At 29.1% G+C, this 25800-nt stretch overlaps 1 protein-coding gene across 3 annotated transcripts in view; it reads left to right on the top strand.

Annotated features, from left to right (window-relative positions):
• Dh31-R (Diuretic hormone 31 Receptor) overlaps positions 1 to 25800 on the top strand; it is a 289250-nt gene that overhangs the window by 66009 nt on the left and 197441 nt on the right. For all 3 annotated transcript variants that reach the window (XM_065513351.1, XM_065513352.1, XM_065513353.1), the window contains exon 3: positions 2241 to 2269. The gene's annotated coding sequence lies outside the window, so the exon portion shown is untranslated. The remainder of the gene's footprint in view (positions 1 to 2240; positions 2270 to 25800) is intronic.

The following is a 25800-nucleotide window of genomic DNA, read 5'->3' as shown; positions in this document are numbered from 1 at the left end:
ATATTATTAAAAAAAACTTAGAAAAATTTAAATCTACATTACCTTTAATCGGTTTCTATATTACTTTTTAATCGGCTCAGTAGTTTTGGAGTTATAATAACAAATTGAAGAAAAAAATATATTTTTTGTGTGAAAATAGCAATTTTTTTATTTTAAAAAAATTATAAAAAATCGAAAACGACAGAAATTGTTCAGATTTATTACTTTATCGCAAGGCCATATGTAATGGACACAAAATGAGATATCGCCCATAAAAATCGATTGAATGTTTTGTAATTTATTCACAATTAGTGAATTCACTAGTTTTCGAAAAATATTAGTTTTTTGTTTGATATACATAAAATTAAGTTGTTATTGTTTTTTTTCGATTGATTGAATTTTGAAAACATTTTCCCCATGCTATGTGTAAATTTTTACATATATATTGCGTTTCAATCGGCTCAGTAGTTTCGGAGTTATAATAACAAATTGAAGCAACAAAAATATTTTTTACGTGCAAATAGCTTAGTTTTTTGTTTCAAAAAAATCATGAAAAATCGAAGACGGTGGAAATTGTTCAGATTTTTACTTTTATTGCTAAACTATATGTAATGGGAACAAAATGAGATATCGTCCATAAAAATCGATACATTATTTTCGAATTTATTCACAATTAAGTGAATTCGCTCATTTTCACAAAATTTTAGTTTTTTGTTTGAAATACATAAAATTAAGTTGTTATTGTTCTTCTATCGATTGATTGAATTTTGAAAACATTTTTCCCATGCTATGTATAAATTTCCACATATATATTGCGTTTCAATCGGCTCAGTACTTTCGGAGTTATAATTACAAATTAAAGCAAAAAATATATTTTTTTTAATTTTTTGTTTTAAAAAAAATAATTAAAAATCGAAAACGGCAGAAATTTTTCAGATTTATTGCTTTATCGCAAAGCCACATGTAATAGAAACAAAATAATATATCGACCATAAAAATCGATTGAATGTTTTAGAATTTATTCACAATTAAGCGAATTCGCTCATTTTCACAAAATTTTAATTTTTTGTTTGAACAGTATTTAGTAGATATTGTTCTTCATTCGATTGAAGGAATTTTGAAAATATTTTCTTCTTTTTTTAAAAGTTATGTAAATCTCAATTTTCCTAAGTTTATTTTAATAACATCGGATTAAACCTTTTTGAGTTATCATTAATTATGTGGAGAAATGTCTGAAATAAAATTATAATTTTACTTAAATTTTTTTTAAAGAAAAACCTCCTCATAGAATTTAAAATTTGGACAATATTTGTACTACTACAACCACAATACATTAAAATTGTGTAGTGGTTTAAAAAGCCTTTAAAATTGTTTGATTTTGTTGCCTTGTATAATCGAATCTTGAGTAATGGATGGCTAGTTTTAGGTTGGTTCTTATAGACGAGTACCGAAAATCGTTGGCATATGCCACGCCTACTATTCTAAATGCGACCATTTTTTGTTGTAGTTACTCACAGAAATTTATATAAAATAAAAAAGTTTTCTACAATAATTTCTTCAATAATAGTAAGGTTCTGATTAACCCTTAAATGCATGATTTTTACTTTAAATTTTTCTATAAAGTATCAAATATTTAGTTGATTTTTATTTATTATATTTCCCTTAGCTTTACAATTTCTTTAGCTGAAACTTTTCGTACTCCATTTGATTTTTCGGAATTATAATCTGAATTAGTATCAAGCTTATATTCGTCTGAACTTAAGTGGAACTGGAATGTAGACAATTGGCAACAATATGCATTAAGGGGTTAAGAAACTCGAACAGGAAATTTAATTTTATAAATGTTTTGTGGGAATCGCTCTGTTTTAAAATATTTGTTTGTGTTATTTTAAACAAATATTTTTCGCTTATGTTTAATTAAACTGCTCTGCTTTCATCAAATTATTTTCATTAAAATATATAATTAAATTTGCTGCCTGTTGAATTGTGTTTTAAAACTATTTGGCAACAGCATAAAAGTCTCAAATTTATTTTTTTCTTTGCACAACATGGCCATAAAATCATTAACGTGTGTCTATATAATGGCATAATTAAAACATATTTTTATATGTGCGAAAATTATCATTAAAATTCCATAAATTATTCATTTATAGTTCCCATTTTAATTACATTTAATTAATAATTTATGTACACATTTTAATTGATTAGCTATAATAATATTTACAATAAATTAATTGTCTTTATTTTTGCTATAATTACAGATTCGCCTAAACTGCGGTTTCATATAAAGGTAATAATTATTTACACAAACTTCTAAATAAATAATTAAGATTAATGGATATTTTAGTTATATTTTTATTTCAATTAAATAATCTATCATAATTAATATATAATTTAATTTTCATATCATTTAATATTAAAGCTAAATTTTAAACAAAATACGTTTGCATTATAAATAATTTGAATTGCTACTTTATTTGTCCACATACGACCATAACTGACAGCTTTAATGAAACTATTTGTTGCTTCCAATATTTATTTTTCAAATAATTTCTCAGAAATATAAATAAAATTATAAAATCTGGCCTGTAGTGACTTTTCAACACATGTGGCATGTGGCCAATAAAACTTATTGACCATTCTTTTGCTATAATGCCACCACAAGAAATAAATTGGCAGCGTCTTTGCCATGAAATACAAACAAAAATCTTTGCTTATGAATAGACAATCGGACAGACCCACAAACTTAAACAGGGACGGACGATTAAACAGTCAAATATTTGGAAAGACACACAAAGAGACAAAGTAAAATATTCATAGATATTCAGAGTATTCCAGTGAATTGAAGAAATTGTGCACAAACCTCTAAGTACAGTGGGTGCATCTGGTAAAGTAAACATTTAATTTAAATTTTAGCTGTTAATAAATTTAAAACTTTCGCTTTTCGAAAAAAGCTATGAAGTAGAATTGAACTGATTCCGTTTTGACAGGACATCAGTACTCAATGATACTGAGGTACTGAGATAGATATATATTAGGGTGGGTCAAATTGTATGGCGCCAAAAAAATGTACAAAGTTGCATCGCGATTCTTATTCTATGGGAGATTACAAGAAACTTTGCCGAAGAAATCATAGCTCTAAAGTGAATTTCGAGCCTCAGATTTCATTATGAGAAAGTCAAACATTAGCTCCCTCTGGCGGCACTGAAACAAAAAATATCACATACACATTTGTATAAATACCTATTTTGAAAAATCTGGGTTTTTCGAGTATTTATTTTTTGCGAAAAAAAAAATAATTCAAACCAAAGCTAATTTTGATAAATACTATGGGTACTCTGCACCATAAATTCGTATGGTAAGTTCTAAACTAATAACACTATTTGAACTATGTTTATTGTTTTGTCATAAAATAATACTTTTTTTGTTTAAAACACAATAACAACTATTATAATATATTAGGACATTATGACAATATGACTAATAGCAGACCATGTGAATACCCCAAATGAAAAATTTCAATGTTTTTAAATATGTCATTATAAATAACAAAGTGTAAAATAACTTGTCAAAAGGTCTAAGGTAATCTCGCAATTCCTAAAAATTGGTGCGAATATACCAAATATTGTATTTTTTACAATTTTTCTCATAGCGTCCACATTTCCTTCGGGGCTGGGAAAGTACTTTGGTGATAAATAGTAAAAATATCAAGGTTTCCAAAGCAGCTTTCCGTTTTCTGACCCCAGCTTTGGGATTTTAGAACACGTGGCCCAAATTTTAAATTTTGATCAAAAATGGGTCAAATTCCGAAGTTCGACATATTCGAAAAATAGGACATGTTTTTTATACCAAAGTGTTCTCCGTAAAGATAAACATAAAATTGTTTTATGTTCTTAAAGAAATTTTTTTTTTAATTAAAAAGATTTAAGTCACCTTTATTATGTTTCGGATCATAAATCGATTTTTGGCGATTTTTTTTTTAAATTTGAGACCCGAGGTAATCAACTTTAAGGGGTCACACATTGTCCCCCAAAATTGTCAACTCAAAAATACCGTGTGAAATTTCAACCGTGTTAAATTTCGTAAGAATATCTCTAATAGTTCCCGAGATACCGAATTATTTCCAAAAAAAAAAAAAAACGTTTCTAAAACACTGCGCGTTGCTACAAGTCATTCAAGTTTTATCTACGAAAGGCTGAGCTTAACGATTTCTTTCTGCATTTCAATTCGAAAATTTGTTTCCCGTACTATAAGGTCAATGCCATGATGAAAATGGTTGAAAAAATACCCGTGCTGGGGTTCAAAGTTCTTACTGCTTCCCGGGGTAGTAAAAGCTTTTGGTAATTCGTTAAAAGAATAAGGAATGGAGGTACTACCACAATTCCGACTCTTTTAAAAGATAATCAAACATTCGCTAATACTTTGGTAATACTAACTTTTTGTCTGTATAACATTATTAGACTGATGACCTCATTTGAAGATAAAGTATCATATACATATATTAATTTTTTGAGAAATATAAAATTTAAAGTGACATGTGACCTGATCAAGGATTTCATAACACATAAATTCGATCTTTAGCCGTACTGTCGATATATTTACCAAACTTCTGACAGAAAAATTGTTTGTCACTTAGAATGTAGGAAAGTTCAAATCGAATGCCCACAAACACTACACAGAGAAAACAGATTCGTAATAGCAACCGAATTTGTTGCCAATCAATTGATTCTGCATTAGTGACCGAATTTTACAGTTGTGGTTACAAAATTTTAGAAGTGGTAACAAAACTTTGGTTGCTTTAACCGAAATTCTTCTTTATCCATTGATTTTCTGTTGCTAGAACCGAAGAATTCTATCTGTGCAACCGAATCATTCGATTGGCAACAAATTCGGGTGCTATTACGAATCTGTTTTCTCTGTGTAGTATTTTTCTCCTCCCTTCCATAACCTTATTTCCTAGCAGGTAACATAGCTTCTATTTATGGCGCTTCCTACTTTTTTACGCAGTTTAAAGATTTCTGAAGTCCACCATGGAGAGTAACTCATCCCAGATTTTAATTGAGAACAGAAAACTGACTGAATTTAATATTTTAGGATCCAACTGAAGGGCTATCTTCTTGGCTTTCTCGATAATCTGATTTGTCTCGTTATGCTGTCCCACCGCAAAGAGTATCCAATAAAGACGCGAAAAGGTAATTGATAAACCTGTCATTAGGACTGTAATGTTTAGATAAAAATAGGAAGTGCTTTAAAGCAACTTAATGATATGAAGAACTTAAGAAATTAGCATTTTCCTGTGACACGTCCATGAGCCGAGAGAAATAATTCCCAGTTATCTAACTCAATTATGAAACATTTACCCAACATTTTTTTTTAAGTTTCAGTTGTTTAAAAATCAATACATCATGTATTTATCACTTTCGATTTTATTTTATTTAAAACATTTAACTAGAATTTTATATTAAATAAATTCTTAGTAATTGAAATTGGCAAGAAATATATTTTATTTAAAGGTTTTATCGTATTGTCACTCACTGTGAAAGTACTCATAGACAAAGATACAAATACCGGGATAGTCACAACAGTTTGCTGGCCAAATGACGGCTAGAATTTTATATACGTTTACCTTTTCGTGTTTGCCATCATTTGTACAATACAGATTTACAAACAATATAAAGAAAATACAAAAATACAATAAATAATTGTAAAAACTAAACTTTGTAAAAGATGAACATGAAAAATGCATTTGTGTTACTTGTTCTTGTTTGGTAGCTGTTTCTACCTACAGTATTTTGGTAGGTTGTCATTGTACTGCCTCATTTCGTAAAAGATTGCACAGATGAATCTTTAATATACGTTTTGAAATACATTTAATAAATACTTTAGTTTGTTTATACCTAAAAATTGGATTTTATTAGTTCAATTGCAAATCGCTTTAAGTTAAATTTTTTTATTTAAAAATCCATTTTTAAATTTTACGTATAATCAACATTTTACTGTATACATGGTATTTGCATGCTTCACGTTTGCTACAAATTCTGTTTTAAATATATTTCTCATTGTTCTGTCTGCATTTTTGCAGTCAAACAAAATGTTATGAAGATTTTTGATAAAATAAAAATATAATTAATATCACGTGCCATGTTATAAATATTTTAATATTAAAATTTGTATTTGCAATCACATGTACATACAAATTTACTCAGACATTTACATTAATGTATGAATGGATGTTTTTTTTTTTGAAATGAAAACAAATGGAACTAATTTAAATTGAATTGCATTTAGAGCATCAATGATATGAAAATATTATAGTTTTTAAACATTGTATTAAATTCAAAGTTGTGGGTCAATTAGATGAGCATATGGTAAATATATATTATGGACCGATGATTAAAATCCACTTAAAAAGCTTTAAAAACGGCTTTAGACGATCGCATGTTTACTACACATGAACTGAACATTTTACCATCAAAAAGTAATTTTCGAGAAAATAAAAGAAGAGGGTTTTGAATATAGGCCCTCGATATATTGAATGTTTGAAAACACGACAAGCTGAAGCCAGCTGGCTGAAGTTTTTTAGAATATCGTATTTTAATATTTTTAACACGAAAAATGGATCGAAGACGTCTTAAAAGAAAAGCGCAGCCAATTATTGATGTTGTTTTTGACAATTCGAATCTTCAAAATCAGCAAACATCAGAAATATGTGCAGAATTTATTGCATTAGAAAATGAGAACACATCTAATGCAACATTATTGGATAATAATAAAGGTATGGAATATACATTATTTCAAGAATAAATTGCTCGATGGTATAAAGTATACGAAATTGTTCATATATTTAATCGAAATTGAATCATTTTAGAACATTTTTTTAGAACATTTTATAGTATATCGATAAAAATTAGAATCAGAATAATAAACGATTTTCGACTCTTTATCTCTCTGTACTCTACTTAGGAAAACACGCACATTCTCGACATTATATCGAAGTCGATATCGATATCGATAAAATTTTACGAAAAAATGATTAATTTTCGATATAACTTCGAATCATTTTGCATACTGGGATTTTGCTCAAATTAGTTCTAAGTACTCTGAAATTATAAAAGTAAAGTATAGCGAAAATCGGGCACTATTAGTTCCTAGTTTGTCCCAGATATGAACATGAACATTCATAATTGTCTTATAATAACACTGTCCAACAGCATTTTTGGAACAGAAAAGCGATCCTATAATTCTGAAAGGGCAAGTTGAGTAGATTATTTTTGGGAAATAAACTTATTTTTGTTGATTTTTTTTAAGCGTAAAACGCTTTATTTACAACTTTTGTATTTTTGGTGCGCCCACTGAAATTTTCCGGGAAAAAATTTCGTAGAATATTTTAATCCTTAAATGTCCTTATTGAAATGACTTTTTTGAATTTCTCGAAAAAGGGTCAAATTGACCCCTAAAGAGAGGAGATAGACGGTTAAGATCTTCCACAAAAATGATCACCATGCAATTCCACAATATAACTCTTTTAATAAGAATTCTCTGAGACATTAGCTTACATTTTTTCCAATTAGTATAATTCTCCTTCGATCAAAAAATTAAAACTTTGACCCACTGTAAAAAAAATTCAGACCAGGTGGACTATAAGTTTAATCTACAAAAATTATCTACTCAACATGCCCTTTCAGCATTACAGGATCGCTATTATGTTCCAATCAAAAAGTCTCAATTTGTTGGACAGTGTAATTAATATAGTTATGAAATTGGACATAAACAAATTTTGTGAGGATCGGTTCATAACTGAATCTACCCCAAATATATCAGAAAAATATTTTATTATTTTTTGATTTTATGATAAGTGTTCTGAAATCCCAAATCATTAGTGTTATTCTTCTACCAGTCCCAGACCAAATGTGGCAAAATTCTCATAAATACCAAAATTTAAATTTTTTTGGGTTTTTTGGGAATTGTGGGATTTTCTGTTCATAAATCTATAATTTAGTTACCAGCTTTACATTTTCTATCAAAAACTATATCAACGTGATAAATGTCATCTAAATATTGTAACGAACAAACCTTTTATTAAATATTATTGTGTGTATGACTAAAATTTTCAGCTTTTATTTTAAAAATTGTGTATGATACAAATTTATTCAACATATGGATGGATTCCCCGCCAAAAGAACTGCTAATCTTTTCAGGCCAAGAACGAATCAAGCCAATTTCGGATACTCTGTTCTGAAGTGAAGCGTGTCTCAGAGAGAGTGTTCTGCATCGATCGAGACAAATAGTATTCTGATGGGGCAAGGTCTAGGCTATACAGAGGATGAGGCAAAACTTCCCAGCCACGGAGCATTACCATATCATGGATATTTGGCTTTGGTGTCGATTCTACTGGTTGGCCGGGTTTCACAAATACGCTTCGGGTTATTATAATGGATCCGGCTTTTATCGCAAGTAATTTTTTGGTGCAAAAATTATTTTCAAGCATCATTTCGGACATGCAAAATCGAATTTCAAGGTATCTCCGCTTCAATTCGTATGGTATCCAATTTCCACGCTTTTGGATGAATCCTGCTGCTTGAAAACGTTTTGAAATTGCTGATTGAGTAGCTCCCAATGAACTTGCAAGCTCTTGTTGAGTTTGACAATAATTTTAATGGTGTAATGCCTTCAATTATTGGTCTCAAACTTTTTTGGCTGGCCTGGGCGATCTTTGTCTTCCGAGTCAAAATCACCACTTTGAACCGCACAAACCATTTCTCGATGAAGCCGATGGAACACATTCACCATATGTTTCGGTGAGCAATCAGTGATCTTCAGCGGCACTAATTACAGTATTCTCTATTTAATTTCCATTCCGACGATTCCGACTGTGGGGCAGAATCAAAATTTTTTGGAATTAAATCTAGCATTTCTAAACTGCTGGGCCGATTGGGATAAAATTTGACGTGGACGAGGAGTATTTTAGTTTAAGTATTAAATATTAAAAATGTACCCAACAAATGCTCCAGGGGCGGGTCTATGGAGGCTCAAATTAGGGTACCCTCGATTTGTAAAAGTTTTAAACACGAGCAATTTTTTATTGTTTCCTACCCGATTTCAAAGATTTTTATATTTTTGGAAAGCGCTTTACTTGGCGTGTGCTATTTATCTCTTATAATTGTTATATTACGAGTTATATTCATTTCAAAATTTAAATTTTAAAATTTTGCAATACCTTGGTCCGTTTTTTTTTTAAAATACTTCGTACTTATCTAAACAAAAATGTAGTTCGGAATAAATGTGGATCAAATTGTTCCTAATATTTGCCATTCTATTAAAATTTTGATACAAATTTTAGTTTTAGAAACTAAATAAATGTTCAACGTTTTTTAAATTTGTAAATCTAAATAACAAAGTGTAAAAAACTTGTCAAAAGATCAAAGGCAATTCTTTAAAATTGGAGCAAAAATCTCAAATATGGCATTTTTTACAAATTGCCAATATGGTCCACATTTCCTTTGGGGCTGTGAAATTACTTTGGAGATGAATAGTGAACACATAAAGGTTCCAAAGCTGCTTTTCGTTTTCTGATCCCAGTTTTGGGATTTTAGAACATGTGACCCAAATTTTAAATTTTGATAAAAAAATAGGTCAAATTCCGAAGGGCGTATGGGCGATATATTAAAAAATATGACATTTTTTATACTAAAATATTCTCCGTAAAGATACCTTACAGAAAAACCTAAAATTGTTATATGTTCTTAAAGAAAGTTTTGTTTTAATAAAACAAGTAAGAAAGTATGGTCGGTCAAGCCCTACATTTTCGTGAATAATTTGAGATGAAACTTACTTCTGTTAAATTTGATGTGAATACAAAAATTTTTAAGAGATTTATGCACGTTAAAGTGATTTTCGGATATATATGGGAGCTATGACTAATTATTGACCGGTCCGAACGAAATTTGGTGACATGAATTTTGAAAATATAAAAATTATTTGGAGATACATATATAGAAATTAAACAATTATGACCGATAAAGTCCAATTTCGGGAGGACATTTGTATTGGGGCTAGGTGAATTAATTAACCAATTTTAGCCAGTTTCAATAGGCTTTGCGCACAAGGTTTACATGGACAGCCAACCAGCCAGCGAGAAGGATGGCATAGTTTAATTCTGAGTCGATCGGTATACTTTAAGGTGGGTGTTGGACCAATATTGGGAGTTACAAACATCTGCACACACGCATTAGATCCTTCCCACTATGGTGGTATAGGACATCTACTATTTTTTGAATTTTTTAAATTGAAAATCTTTTATTTTTAGATCCATAGCTGAAAAAATTTGAGTTCATTGGGTCCATCGCCCTATATTTTTAAAAAGGCGGAAAAAGGAATGGCAAAATTTTTAAATTTTTAAAACAATTTTCATTCTGCCCCACTGTGCGATACTGAACACAAGTATTCCATTTTCACAATTTTCAAATTCAAAACCGATTATTTTTTACTTGCTTTAAAGTAGGGTGAAGTTTTGAAAAATTAACTGTAAGAAGCGTATACAATAATATGTATATTAAAAGCACACACATCCATGCTTTTGACAAGCCTAATCAGGGTCTTAGAATATTTTGAAATATTTGAAAATGGAAATTTTGCTTGTGTGAGGTGCACTACCTCAGCTTCCAGCGTCGTTCAACTCGAATATTCATCTGCTACGACTATATGTATTTTCAACTCAATTGGTGCAGCCAGTTAGAAATGCCAGAATTATTTCAAAAATATTTTGATTCTGTCCCACTGTACATAAGTGTATCCAATATAAGATTTCTATGAAATAAGTAAATATTTATACAAATTTATATCCGATTATAAACCAGACATTACTAAACTACATACTTACAAAGTATACTAATCTATAATGACATATAATTACCAGCTTTTACAAGGTAAGCATAATTCTTTGAAATTTAAATCATAAATACATGTTTATAACATGTAGCATTTAAATGACACTGTTTCGCCATTAATTACCATTACCATTTCAATTTCATTGATTTATTTTACCTAAATATTAGTCATATTTGTTGTGGTGTTTTTAATTAAAATTTTAAATATTTTACTTTTCTGCATTTGCACCAAACTGTCTGTCATTATGTGATTGCAGTTTGGTTGTACTAATAACACAGAATAACCACCTAGCCAACCAGACAGACAGACATATGAACAATTTGAATACGCTTTTCCAAGTTTCATTTTACTCATCATCATTATTGGCGCAGCAGAATTCACACCGGGCCTTGATCAAAAAGGCGCGTGTTTGTAGACTTCATGTGGTTCATAAATAAATAATAATATTGAGGTTTGTATTTTGCTCTCTGAAAAACCATTAGAAAAAATTTCATATATTTTTTTTTTGCCTTTTAACGGGCAGTTGGCCAATGTTTTCAAATACAAACAAACATTTATGTTTTGGTCTGTTTAGACGTCAAATCAGCAAAATGTTTTGAAAATTAGTTTGTTGTTGCAGCAAGCAATCAAAAATTGGCAAAATAATAGAAACATAATGACTGAAACAACAACAAATATTAAAAAAAAAATATTTTAAATTTGCACATTTGTAAATATTTATAAAATTTTAATGAGTTCAAAAATCTATTAACATTTTCAACACTTTTGTTGGCTGTAATAGTGTTTTAAATCAATATATTTATTATATATTAAAGCGTTTAGAGCTGAGGAAAGGAATTTGCAACCATAGACAAAATAATTAAACATATAAAAATTAATTTTATGGAAAATTTAAAAGAAATCTTTTGGGAAAGTTATAAACACATAATGGTTTTTACATTAATTGTTTATTTTGATTGTGACTTCCGTTTAAATATTGGATAATGGAGCTTTGTCTTCTATACTTTAGTCAAACGTATGTATGTTGATAGAGTCAGCAAGATTGATTTGATAATTCTTAGTCCAATATTATTAAATAAACTTATAACAATTGAAATTTACATAGGTGGCATGTCACAGTGTCCATTGACATAATGTCCATGGACATAATGACATTCCAAATGTGACATTAAGTCCATGGACATTATGTCACTTTTAGTATTGTCATAATGTCCATGGACACTAAGTCACTTTGCGTATGGATATTATGACACTTTAAACTCTGGGAAGAATCGAACACGTGCTTTGGTGAAATCACTTTTTCTGTATTTATTATAATTTGCAAGAAAACCTTCATTTATCGAAGCCGCCTGCCGCCTGCCGCGTTCTATGGAGGAGAAATCCCCTAAGAATGGCCGTAGGCCTCCACACACGAAAACTTTATTTGTGAAGACAATTTTTTTGCACTCAGTAGCATGGCGAAACTATTCGGTTTCACAGAAAAGGGTTGTTCTTATTGGGGGCCTGCGGCAGCTCTTAGGGGCTTTCTCCTCCATGGAACGCGGCAGGCGGCTTCGCTAAATGAAGCCTTTCTTGCAAATAATTATATTTATAAATATATATCGTCACCTAAAATGCAAAATAACGTAACATCACTTTTCATAAGTTTATAGGAGGAGCAAAAAACGATATAAAATGAAAACTACTTGAGATATTGAAACAAAATTTTCAACTCTGAATTACAATGACTCTAGAAATATATTTTATGAAAAAAAAACTAATTTTTTCAAAGCACACTTTAAGATATTTGGCTTACGTTTTTTTGAATTGTTATTTTCTGAAACAAAAAAACGTATCATCAATATAAATTTTTATGAAAAAATAAAAACTTAAACAAAAATATTTTTTTTATTTTAAATAAAAGCAGTTTATATATACATTTTTAAATTGTTTATGTTTTTTTTATTTTAATTACTAACAACTACTTTTTTAAACTAAAAAAGGTTCTTCATTAAATTTTCATTAAGACTGCAAAAAATATTCAATTGCAACAAATTTATTAAAAAAAGATTAGGATACTACCTAAAATAAGGTAAAAACAATTTATTAATTAATTACTCAAAGCGTATACGTTATTTTGTTTAAGAAAATCATATACTTGATGATACTTTAGTTTCAATTTTGGTTATAACTTGGTTATTTTTGATAGTAAAAGTTTAAAATTTTGTACACATATGTAATATGATGTAGTGAATCGTAATCAATAATAAAATCAATTTCGAATTTTTTGATGATACGTTGTTTTGCATTATAGGTGACGATATGTAATTATAACAAGCTATTTAACACTAATATGGCTTTATTTTCCTATGGCCTTATTGCCTAAGGCCTTATTTCACGGCGCCCATAATAAAACCTTTCTTGTTAAAAAATTTAAAAAAAAACATTTTTTTTAAGTGGAATTTTTTGTTATTTTTTTCAATAAAACTTTACTTTTTTAATCTTTAAATTTATGACTTCTGAACTCCATAAAATTCGGATAATAACTAAAAATCGTAGCTATTGCCTTATTACTACTTTAAATTTACAACGTTAAATTCGATAGAAGTTAAATTAAAATATAAATGCATACTTAAATTACTTTTTAAATATCATGGACATTATGTGACACCAAAAGTGTCATTATGTCCATGGACGTTACGACACATTACACATGGACATTATGACACTACGCGAAATGACATAATGTCCATGGACACTATGACACTTTTGGAGTGTCATTATGTCCATGGACATTATGTCAATGGACGCTATGACATGCCACCTTTACATATCTCTTAATACGTTTATGTATTGCGTTAAAATCGGATCAGTAGTTTCGGAGTTATAATAACAAATTTAAACGGAAAATAATCAATCGATTTTTATGATCATTATCCTGAAAATAGCAACTTCATTTTTTTTAAAAATCATGAAAAATCGAAAGCGGCAGAAATTGTTCAGGTTTGTTACCTTAACTCAAAGCCACATATAATAGCAACAAAATTAGATAATGATCATAAAAATGGATTGATTATTTTCGAATTTATTTACAATTAACCGAATTTCCTCATTTTCACAAAATTTGAGTTTTTTTTTGATTTGCATAAAATTCAGCAGTCAATGTACTTCTTTCGAATGATTGAATTTTGAAAACATTTTCCCATGCTATGTACAAATTTTCGCATATACATTGCGTTTTAATCGGCTCAGTAGTTCCGGAGTTATAATAACAAATTGAAGTAAAAAATATATTTTGTACGTGAAAATAGCTAATTTTTTGTTTTAAAAAAATCATGAAAAATCGAAAACGGCTGAAATTGTTCCGATTTATTACTTTATCGCAAAGTCAAATCTAATAGAAACAAAATTAGATAACGATCATAAAAATCGATTGATTCTTTTTGAATTTATTCACAATTAAGGGAATTTCCTCATTTTCTCAAAATTTTAGTTTTTTGTTTGATATACATAAAATTAAGTAGTTAATGTTCTTCTTTCGAATGATTGAATTCTGAAAACATTTTCCCCATGCTATGTACAAATTTTCACATATATATTGCGTTTTAATCGGCTCAGTCGTTTCGGAGTTATAATAACAAATTGGAGCAAAAATATATACTTTTTACGTGAAAATAGCTATTTTTTTGTATAAAAAAAATCATAAAAAATCGAAAACTGCAGAAATTGTTCCTATTTATTGCTTTATAGAAAATTCACATCTAATAGGAACAAAATGAGATATGGAACATAAAAATGAAATATCGTAACGAAAAATTGGAGATATCGTAACAAAATTTCACAAGTTTAGAGCTGAGGTCTTTTTTAGTTAAGTTACAGTTGTTCAGCTTCGTAGGCTAAATAGAGGCAGCCCAAAAATCCATTTATGACCCGAAGGAACTGAAATTTAAAATATAATTAAACCTTAAGAAGATCTACAAAAATACGCTAAAATGTGTAGTAGAGTGACAATTAGTTGTATGGGAAAAAGTTGTTGTTCAAATTTTGAAGCGTGGTATCCGGAATATTGTAATACTAGGTGTAAAAATTAAGTGCCGAAATTTTGAGTCAAATCGGACATCGATTTCGGGATGAGCATCGTAGTCAAAGGTCAGATATGTGCAAAATGTTACTATTTATATGAAATAAATTTGTGAAACTCCTTATCATTCTGCATTATTTCACTGAAATATGTAGATTTAAAAGAAATCTTTTGTAAAAAACAATCTTATATACCTTCACCAAGTTGTACTTTAAGGGACTTTTTAGGTAAACAAAATAATTTTTTTTAAACTGTCTTAATTTTTTTAAAAGTTTTTTTTTGTTTAAATTTTCTTCAAATTTTTTTAATTTAAAAAATTTTTTTTTTGTAAAAAGAATTTATGACAAAACGATTTTTTAATAAAAAATTTGTTAATTTTTTTTTTCCTGATTTTGACCCATTGTAGATCCAACTTACTATAGCCTTATATACATTGTTGCAATGGACTTTGAAATATCGATCATTAGATATCCATATTGTCTATATTAATGACTTAGTAATCCAGATATAGATCAAAAATCGAGGTTGTACCGCTTTTTTCTTTATACCTCAGCCGATTTAGTCGATTTTAAATAGCAACCGAGCCGGAAGAACTCCTGATATATTGATGTATGAATCATGTATGTAATTTATTTGGGGGCTACGGAAAGTTGATTTCAACATACAGACGGACAGACGAACATGGCTATATCGACTTCGCTATCTATAACGATTCAGTATATATATACTTTGTGGGGTCGCAAATGAACAATGTAGAAATTATAAACGGAATGACAAACTTATATATACCCTTGGATATAAAAATCTTTTGGATTTTAACCCTATATCTCCTTTGGGTCAAAATGACCCACAAACTGTATTATAAATGACAAAAATTGGCTAAAAAATTTTAAAGTTATAAAAAATTCCCTCCCCACTATGGTGATGTAGGGTTTAAAAACAGTTTTATTAAAATTAAATCGAAAACCCCAAGTAAGTCTGAATAATCGATATTCCTGACCAACTGGTAAGAAGCAACTGAAAAGGAATTTACTTAATTAAAAAACTATTTTTGTTTCATAATCTCAACAATGAACTTGGATAAATGCTAAAATAATGTGTTTAATTTTATTATACCAACAGCAAAGATACAAAATAAAGTCTTTGCTACTTGGTGTAGAGTTCATTTTAACACAGTATACAATCCAGAACTAGCAAAAAAAAATCACCACCAATTTATTTCCTTTTACCGGAAACACACACACATTTACACGTTCATTATGAATTCAGCGTCCGTTTACAAACGTTTTAACGCTTTTGTCTGTTTTCTTGCCCCTCTTGCATATTTTTTTTCTTGCTGCTCCTAATAAACTTTCTTATTTTATAGTTTTGGCAATTGCTTGCTGTACATAATTTTAGAAAATTAAATTTTCCCAAACTAATTAAATATTTTATGGTTACACTGTTCTAAGTTTTCTTAAATTGTGGGGGCGAAAATTGCCTAAAGGAAGGTTTAAGTATGTTAAGAACGTAAACGTGTGCATAATTTACGAGGTTTAATTTAAAAAGAAAAAAAAAGAATTGAAATTTAACATTTCAAATTGGTATAGCAAGGGAAAAAATAAGCAACGGAAACAAATTTCACACGGACACAATTTAACACATTGACTGCCAAGGCACTTTCAGTAAATAAGTTGCTGGGGGCCACAGCATTTTCTTTGCGTAATCTCTTCGAAAACGTCAATATTGGAATTTAGGCTACTGTCAGTAATATTTATTGCTTAGAAACATATATTTTTTTATAAATAAGAGGGTCTTACGAAATGGCGAAAAGGATTTTTTTTATGGGATACCGAGTAAGAAAAAAATACTCAGTACAAGTTCAGAAAGTGATGAAGCATGTGAAGATTACAGTTTTGATGAGAAACTTTCAGAAAACATCGAAAAAATTCTTAAAATCCAGCACTATTGTCTGACATGGCTAGAGAGAATAAAAGTCGTGTCGGACATATGTGTCCGACGTGGCGTAAACCGCATAGTGCAGTGTCACACATATGTGTCCGACGTGGCAGTCAATGTGTTAAAGACGATTTAGTCTTTAATGCTGACAAAATTGTTTAAAGAGAATTGTGTTTGTTGTTAAGCCGACAAAATTTGTCAATGAAAATTGTCATTGTTTTTTAAGACGATATCCTTTTTTAAAGACAAAATAGTATCTGTCTTCAAGCCTGACACAATACAATGCCTGACAAAATTTTCTATTGAAAAAATAATGTCTGACATCAGCATGATAAAATATTCTATTAAATAAATAGTGTCTGTTTTCAAGCCTGACAATATTTTCTATAGAAAAAATAGTGTATCTTTAAGTCTGACGAAATTTTTAATAGTAATAATGGTGTCTTTCTTCAAGACTGACCAAGTTTTCTATAGAAAATAATGTGTGTCTGCAGGCTGACACAATTTTTATAGAGAAATCAGCCTGACTAAATGTTGTATCAAAAATAGAGTATGACGCAATTTACATTAAGACTTTTCAGACGTCTGTTTTTTCGAATTCCCTTTTGAGAATCTTCCAAAAAATCATGAACATTTACACGGTGATTTTTTACATAAAATTATGTTTGTCTTGTTTTTGACATTTAATTGTTGATTCTCTTTACTTGTTTATTCGTAAAATTTTCTTTTAAACGAAAACATCTTATTTGATTGTGGAAAATAAATTGGACAATTTTTTAAATTGTTTTTTAAAAGTAAATTCAAAATGTGTGATGAAATAATTGAAGAAATGTTTGATTTAACTTTAAAAAAAAATTTCTCTTTTAATATAAATGATGTTTTCACTTCAACAAACGAAAAATTCTAAAAGAGGAATGTCAAAAAGCAACATGAAAACCCGAAATCATGTTTGTTTTCTTACCCCCCATTCTTCTCTACCCTGCGCACCGCAATCATCGACAAACATGAAAACAGACGTCTGGACAAATATGAAAAAAAATCATCGTGTAAATTGCGTGTATGTCGTCAAGCCTGTATAACATTTTGTCTGTCTTCAAGCTTGACAAAATTTATAAATTCTACATTAAAAAATATTTTTCTTTCATGTTGCAGACATAATGATTTTTATCATTTAAAGCGTGAACATGAGGCAAACTGGATTTGATTGATAATTTTAATTGGCATATAATTGACACACAATGGCTCTCGCTGTGTCTAAAAAAAAAAAAAACCAGATGCTATAAAATAATAAAGAAAATAATTTTTATCAACAATAACATCTTTTAAAAACAACAAAGACTTTTTTAAAGTATGAGAAGGAAAAGTATGAGTAAAGATAAAATTAAAGCGAAAGAAACACTTTATTTAGAATGTTTAATGTTTGACACTAAATAATTTTATAAGCAACAAGTTATTTTATTGATTATAATAACTAAATTAAGAGATTTATTGTATTTGAAATCTTAATCCTCTAATACACGGTTGTCATATTCATATAAAGTTGTCAGAAAATTAAACCAAAAACGAGTAAATTTGTATGGAATAAATAGTCTTCGACGTTTACTAGCGTTTCAAAAGAAGCATAAAATAACTATATTTGGTTGTACAACTATTTTAGGGAATTCAAATTTAATTTGATCGGTATTGTCATACTCGTAGTTTTAATTCTATTGTTTAATTAAAAGGACTCAGGCACTCAACGAAAAATACCAATAAAAACAAATATAACTGATATTTCAATTCAAAAACTTTGAAATCTTATTAAAATAATTTAAGTGCGTTTTTAGTAACTGTTACATGAGTTTTTGAAATGCTAAATCAGTTATATTTGCATTTATTGGCATTTTTGTGATGAGTGCCTTGGGTATGATTGAGCATTAGAGGGTTAAGAATATTTGAGAGCCCGTAATTTCAAAAATACGATATAAAATATCCAATAAATAAATTTAAATTAATTAATTTCAAATCAATATATATTTACTCCGAGGTGCCCAAATTTCAGAAAAAGTAAAAAAATTTACTTTTTCTCAACTTTTATTAAAAATTAAATCAGCCGATTTTTTATCCCTACTAAAGAACCCATACAAATAAAAATTGAGAAAAAGTAAATTTTTTGACTTTTTCTGAAATTTTGGCGCCTCGAAAATGATGTTTTTGATATGTCATAGTGGAAATTCTTTTTCCTCATGTCAAAAGTTATTTAAAAATCAATGGCACAATATTGATTGCTAAATCGACCCACCCTAATATGCATATAGTGTTAAGTCCTAACAAAGTTTTTCATATATTTTTATCAAAAACGCTTTAACGATTCAACCTACTTGGAGAAATTTGCCCCAAGGTTTTGCACAAGATCGGTCGAGAATTCTCTGAGTTAGAGGGGATACAAATTTGGTCAAACAGGTGTTTTTTCTCATCCATGTTGTTCTATTGTTCTTAGCAAAATGTATCCCAAATATTTTAGATAGCTATTTCATCAATATTTCGAAAAAATTAAATAAAAAAATTATAAAATTTTTGCCAGGGTTTTTTATAATTTTAAAAGATGAGTGTCATTTTAACCCCAAGTGTCATTAATGGTTAATTTCCATTTTTGAGCTGTTATTATTAATACTATACTTCATGTTATATTTTCCTTAAGATTCATAAAAATCGACCCAAAACTATATAACATTTCGCTATCTTTCCATTAGAAAATACAGTAGTTTTTGCTTAATTGATTTTCAAAAATGTTTCAGTTTTTGCTGCAATTATCCGAAAAATCATTTACCCGATATTCTGTAAATTGATTCAATTAAAAGACACCAGTTTAATTGTTCCAATTAATCAATTAAACGTTCATATATTAATATACAAATAAAATACATTATTTTACATTGCCCCAATTTTATTGTTTTAATTCATTTATTAGAAACAATGTTTATAACAATAACTTCTTAAAATAAACAATAACAAAAAGTAAATAAAAGGTAAAAGGAAGAAATTAAATTAACTTCACATAAAAATGAGATCTATATGTATAACACAGTACAATATTTTTCAGTTCATTGCTTTGGGACTCAATTCTGACAATTGCATGTGAAAGTAGCCCCAAAAATAAGAACTTCTGCATCATTAGTTTAGTTTTGTCAAGTTGGCTGCCGTAATAATATAATGTCCATGCGAATTTTTTTAGCTCAAGGTGGATCACTTATCACTTTTTCTATATTTTAACACGGTTATATCTCAGTATACCGTACGGAATATCTCTTTTGTGTCTGAAGCAAAGTGGTAGATATTGAATAGGAGAAAAAAAAGCGGAACATACCTACCCAAAAAAAGTGCATCCAGTGCCTAAAAAATTACCATTTTTTAAATTTTTTACCAATTTTCATCTGTTTTGCTCAATAACTGGATTACAAGTAAACTTTTCTGTTTTGCAATCGACTTTTTTGTTTGATAATTATGCGGATTTTTTTGTATTGTTTTCAAAAATAAATTCTTAATACATAAGACAATTAGAATAAACGAAAAGTTTATTGAATATATTGTATGGAATTTAATGTTAGCGTTCTTTCTTGATCAAATAAGCGGGCAAATCAATAAAGCGGAGGACAATTAAGCGGAAACTACTGTATTGAAAAATTTGACATTTGACCTTCACAATTTAAGTTTTAATGTTTTCCAATTTTAGTAAAACTTTCAGGTACCGTGAAATAACTCCCACATGAAATAACTCCCCACGAAAACATGAAATAACATCCAACAAATTTTTCATACAACTTAGGACTTATTTCATTATGAAACAACTCTTAACGCATAGGGAGTTATTTCATAATTTTTTGTTGGGAGTTATTTCATAATGCAATAACTCCCAATGAAACAACTCCCAATGAAATTTTTGTTGGGTTTTATTTCATTTTATTTTGGGAATTAGGAGTTATTTCACTGTATTGGGAGTTATTTCATTTTTGTTGGGTTCTACTTTGCAAAAGCAAAACCCATAAATATAAAAAATTGGATTCACTCAGAAAAGTTTTTTGCATTGACCCCAAGCGCTAAGGTTTTCTCCTCTGGTGTGTATCAAAAACTGGCTTCTCTTAGAAAAATTTTTTGCATTGCCAGCCTTCAGCCGGGCGCAATGGTTTTGTCCTCCGGGGTGTATCAAAATCTGGCTTCGCACAGAAAATATTCGTTTTACATTGTAGGCCTTTGTCAGGTTGAAACGATTTCTTAATCTGGTGCGAAATGAAAATCGGCTTTCTGAAATATTATAAAACCTTTTTACAATGAAAGAAATCTTTTCTGAGCGGAGCCAGATTTTGATACACCCCGGAGGAGAAAACCTTAGCGCCCGGACGAAGGCCGCCAATGCAAAAAACTTTTCTGAGCGAAGCCAGTTTTTGATACACCCCAGAGGAGAAAACCTTAGCGCCCGGCCAAAGGCCGGCAATGCAAAAAACTTTTCTGAGCGATGCCAGTTTGTGACACATCCCAGAGGAGTAAAACTTAAATTATTTCATTTCCATTGGGAGTTATTTCGCTTTTTTGCGACTAATATTTTTAAAATTATGAAACCGCCGATTATTGGGAGTAATTTCATTTTACCCCTTTCATTTTTCAAGTTTGGGAATTATTTCATTGGGGGTTATTTCATTTGGGAGCTATTTCACGGTACCAAACTTTCAGACTATATTTAAAATTACTGGACAATAATATTCTGAATAGGTTCTACTTAAAATTCATAACAGTAAGGAAATTGAGCTCATTCGGCAAAATATGTTCAACAAATTAGTTTTTCACGAAAATCGCATAATTTAAATCGCAGACACGGAAAAACTATAGGAGGTATTATTATACTTTTTTAATTTTTTTATTTCCTATTATATTTTCAATAAATCCCAATGTGATGATAAACAAATTTTTGAAATTTTTTTCACAAAATTTTTAAAAATAAAAAAAAATTAAATTTTTTTGGTCATCTCTGCGAATAGGTTAACGGTATCCTACGAAGATAAAAACTCATATACAAGTAAATATGGATATATTTTAAGTACAATTGTGTATTTATTTTAATATTTCTCAAAATATGTTAATTTTGTTCCTACATTTTGTTGTCAATCGAATGATAGAATTGGTGATAGAATTTTACAGTTGTGGTTACAAAATTTTAGAAGAGGTAACAAAAGTTTGGTTGATTCAACCGAAACTCTTTCTTATTAGCGGATTTTCTGTTGCTCGAACCGAAAAATTCTATATGTGGAATCGAATCATTCGATTGGCAACAAATTTGGTTGCCAATACATTTCTTGTTCTAGTGGCCTGAATCAAGTTAATGGCCTGGGGAATTTTTAATAACATTAACATTTTTTAACCAATTTTTGTCTTTTATATCTCATTAGAACGATGATTAAGTACACATTCCTATTCTTAACCCCATCCGATTTACCTAAAATTTTTTCAGGATAATTTGTTTACCAATGTTCATAAAATCGGGGTGATACTGGCGAAAATACAACTTTTGTTCATTAAGGGCCACCCTACTGATACAACTGTATTTTTTCGAGGAAAGAGTAGAGAAAATGATGTAAGATTTTTACAATGGGTAGATATGAACACTGTTCATCGATTTCTTGCAAAAAGTGAACAATTGAAAAATTTTGTGTTGACTCTCTTCAGAGTATAAACTTTTTGGTTTTACGACCTACATATATTTCGATATGTTACAAACGGAATGACAAAATCAATATACCCCCATCTGTTTGTAGGTGGTTTTAAAAATCAACTATCTTAAAGAATATACTTTAGTTGTTTTTCTTTATTTTCCAGAATCTGTCTGGCATGTTTTCCATTGTTTGTCCAAAATGGTCATGTGTGCCTTTTCAAAGTAAAATATTCTTTTATAGTGTTTTTGATAAAATCACAAAAGGTCGGTAGAGTATGCTCAAAAAGAAAAAAAATCACACAATAGAATTTTATGCGCAATTAAACCGAAAAGGCAAAAAGTAGAGAGAAATTAATTTAATTCAATGATAAACGTATTCCTATTAGTTATTGTTAGTTTTCGTTGTAGTTTTATTTAAATGTCTGAATCTAAAAACTAAAAATTTGGAAAATGTTTTTATTTTTTTTTTGCAGAAGATTGTGATAATTCTAAATATTCTAACTAAATAATTACGAAATGGTTTTTCATATGGACATAAATCACATGACCTAATTTGATGACAATCGGTACATAATTGCTCGTAGCTCCTATATAAGACCCACTTCCGAAAACCACTCACGAAAAAAAATATGGAAATTTGAAAAGAAAAATAATTTGCATTGTTAACTCAGTGTAGGGTATTATATGGTCGGGCTTCACCGACTTCACTAGTTTCCTAATAGAAAATATGTAAAATTTGCAAATATGGGATTCTGAAACGAAAACTGTTGAGAGACTCCCAAGAGTTTCGTTATTCTGTCCATTAAAGTACCCTGAATGGGATTTCTGTTTTTCTGTTTTTTAAGAATTAGGAGATTCAGATTTTCATTAAAATTCCAAAAATAATATTATGAAACATTGTTATAGAAACAATAAAGTGCAAAAATATGTTTTTCACTTACATAATCGTAAAACTTTGTATTTTTAGAGAAAAAAAATAGTTAATTAATTAATGGCATAGCAAAACCTCAAATATTGTTTAACGTCTGTTTTTGTTAGCAGCTGATGAAAAATTACATAAAACTCATTGAACTGTATTTAAAAGGTTTCCTTAAGCGTAAAGAATCTTGATGTTGTTTAGGCTCCAAATACATAATAAAATACTTTTAAGTAAACTCTCAAGTTTTTCCATTTATTTTCTTTTTGCTCAAATAAAAGTTTTTATTTAAGGATCAATTTACCTTTACATTACATACGCGAACATCCAGTTTCGTGTTCATTTTGTTTTGACAGCTTTTTGTTAGGATGAAAAGAACATAAGACTGGGTTGTTTTTTTATTTTGGGTCATTTATTTAAGTAGCTGTAAATTAAATAATTTATTATTTTTCAATTACTTAACAGTAGCTTTTTCCGTTTGGTTTCTTTTATAGTGTAAATATATTATGTACATAATTTTAAACGTAGGATTCCTGCTATTATAAATAAAATTTAACTAATTTAACGCCATCACTCACTAAAGGCGACTCTGGTGTGGATAGGATAAAAGTTCCTTAACATGTACGACATTGAGGAACTTGCATATTATGACAGTTATCACTTGATTGTTGATATTTGGCCGAGTGAGACTCCGAAGAGTAGGGTGGGACGATCAAATTAATACTTTATGGCGGAAAATTAAAACAACTTTTAAAATGTTTCAGTTTTTTAATAGATCGTGTGAAATTCATAAATTGCTACAATCGTAGGTATATTTCGTAGATGTCAGGGAACCACGAATAGAACACGGATATCACAAACTTTCAAAGAATGGCTTTAATTTTCCAAATGACTTTCCCAGATATGTGACAATTTCATGCACTTTTGAAAAATTTTGTTTCGTATTTACAATTTTATAAGACTCCAGATCCATGGTAGGCGTTCATATTGTTGAGGTTACGATGATTTTCGTCAAACAACCCGAATGTGAACAAAAGAGCGTAATAGATCGTACAAATACACATAATTCATTCAGTTTCTTGATGCTGTTGTGGATATTTTATTTTTTACCCAAAAGAGCACACAAATTAAATGCCTCTTTTTGCGTACCACTGCTCCAGATGTTTCAATATGTTACAAACGGTATGACAAATCCAATATAGCCCGCATATGTTTGGTGTTTAAAGTGGGTGCATAAAAATGTAAGTGGGTGCATGAACTTTTCAATCCTTGCTAATAATATAAACAAATAAGAAATGTATTCGTTTATGTATTTAAATTCTATTGCTTAAAAAGTAAAAAAGAATCCTTAAAAAGTATATAATGTAGGTCTTTTACCTTTAAGTTCAAGGCAATAAGTCAGTCAGTTGGCAATAAAAACTTTTATTTGTTTGGGATCAAACAAAAAATAAACATTTCAGTTCGAATTTTTCTTTCAGTTTACATTTGTTTTGTAATCCTTTTTTAACAATAACTTTAGGTTCATGAACTAGGTCATATAGTTAACAATTTTTAAGAGTGTTTCATAAGAAAAGGTGTTAAAATTTTAATTTATTGGCAGCCAATTAAGGTGTCTAGCCATTGTGACATTGAAAATCTTTCTAAATTGAGAACATTTTATGGTTAGAATTCAATTGTATTAAAATAATAATAATTCTAAGTTAGTTAATCAATGTAAAATATAATGATATCGAATGAGAGATGATTGTTATTTAATTTTACTATATTGGTGTTCAATGTATTTATATGAATGTGTATTTTTTTATAGTGACACTGACGATTATAGATTTAACATTGTAGCGTTCAATTTCACCTTGTAAAATCAGCCGATTTTTTTTATTAAAGAAGTGGCCACTTATAATCCGTACGGATTAAAGCGAGCATAACTTTTAAATGAAACAACGTATATTACCATTTTATACATGAAGTTAGAGGTAATTTATTAAGCTTTAAAAAAATATAACTATAGGTTTATGTGTCTTTATTGCGAATAAATTTACTGGCTTTTTTTCTTATGCCTCCCATTAATAGCTGCACAAATTTTCTTCGCACTTCTACCGTTATTTCAGCATATTTATTCCACTTTGTTCTCACCAAAATCTGGTTATTTACTGTACCTGCACTCTTTCAATTTACGTTTAACAATTGCCCAATATATCTCGATTGGACAAAGATTTGTGCAATTTGTATAATTGATGTGTTTTGGTATAACATCAATATTAGTCTCATTATACCATTTCATAGTAGTATTTGAGTAATGACAACTTGTCATTGAGTAATGTTAACTTTGCTGAAACT

The sequence above is a fragment of the Calliphora vicina genome, chromosome 5 (assembly GCF_958450345.1).
Source record: "Calliphora vicina chromosome 5, idCalVici1.1, whole genome shotgun sequence".
Lineage (NCBI taxonomy): Eukaryota > Metazoa > Arthropoda > Insecta > Diptera > Calliphoridae > Calliphora > Calliphora vicina.
Note: the sequence above shows the minus strand (reverse complement) of the source record. Positions and strands in the feature narration are given on the sequence as shown.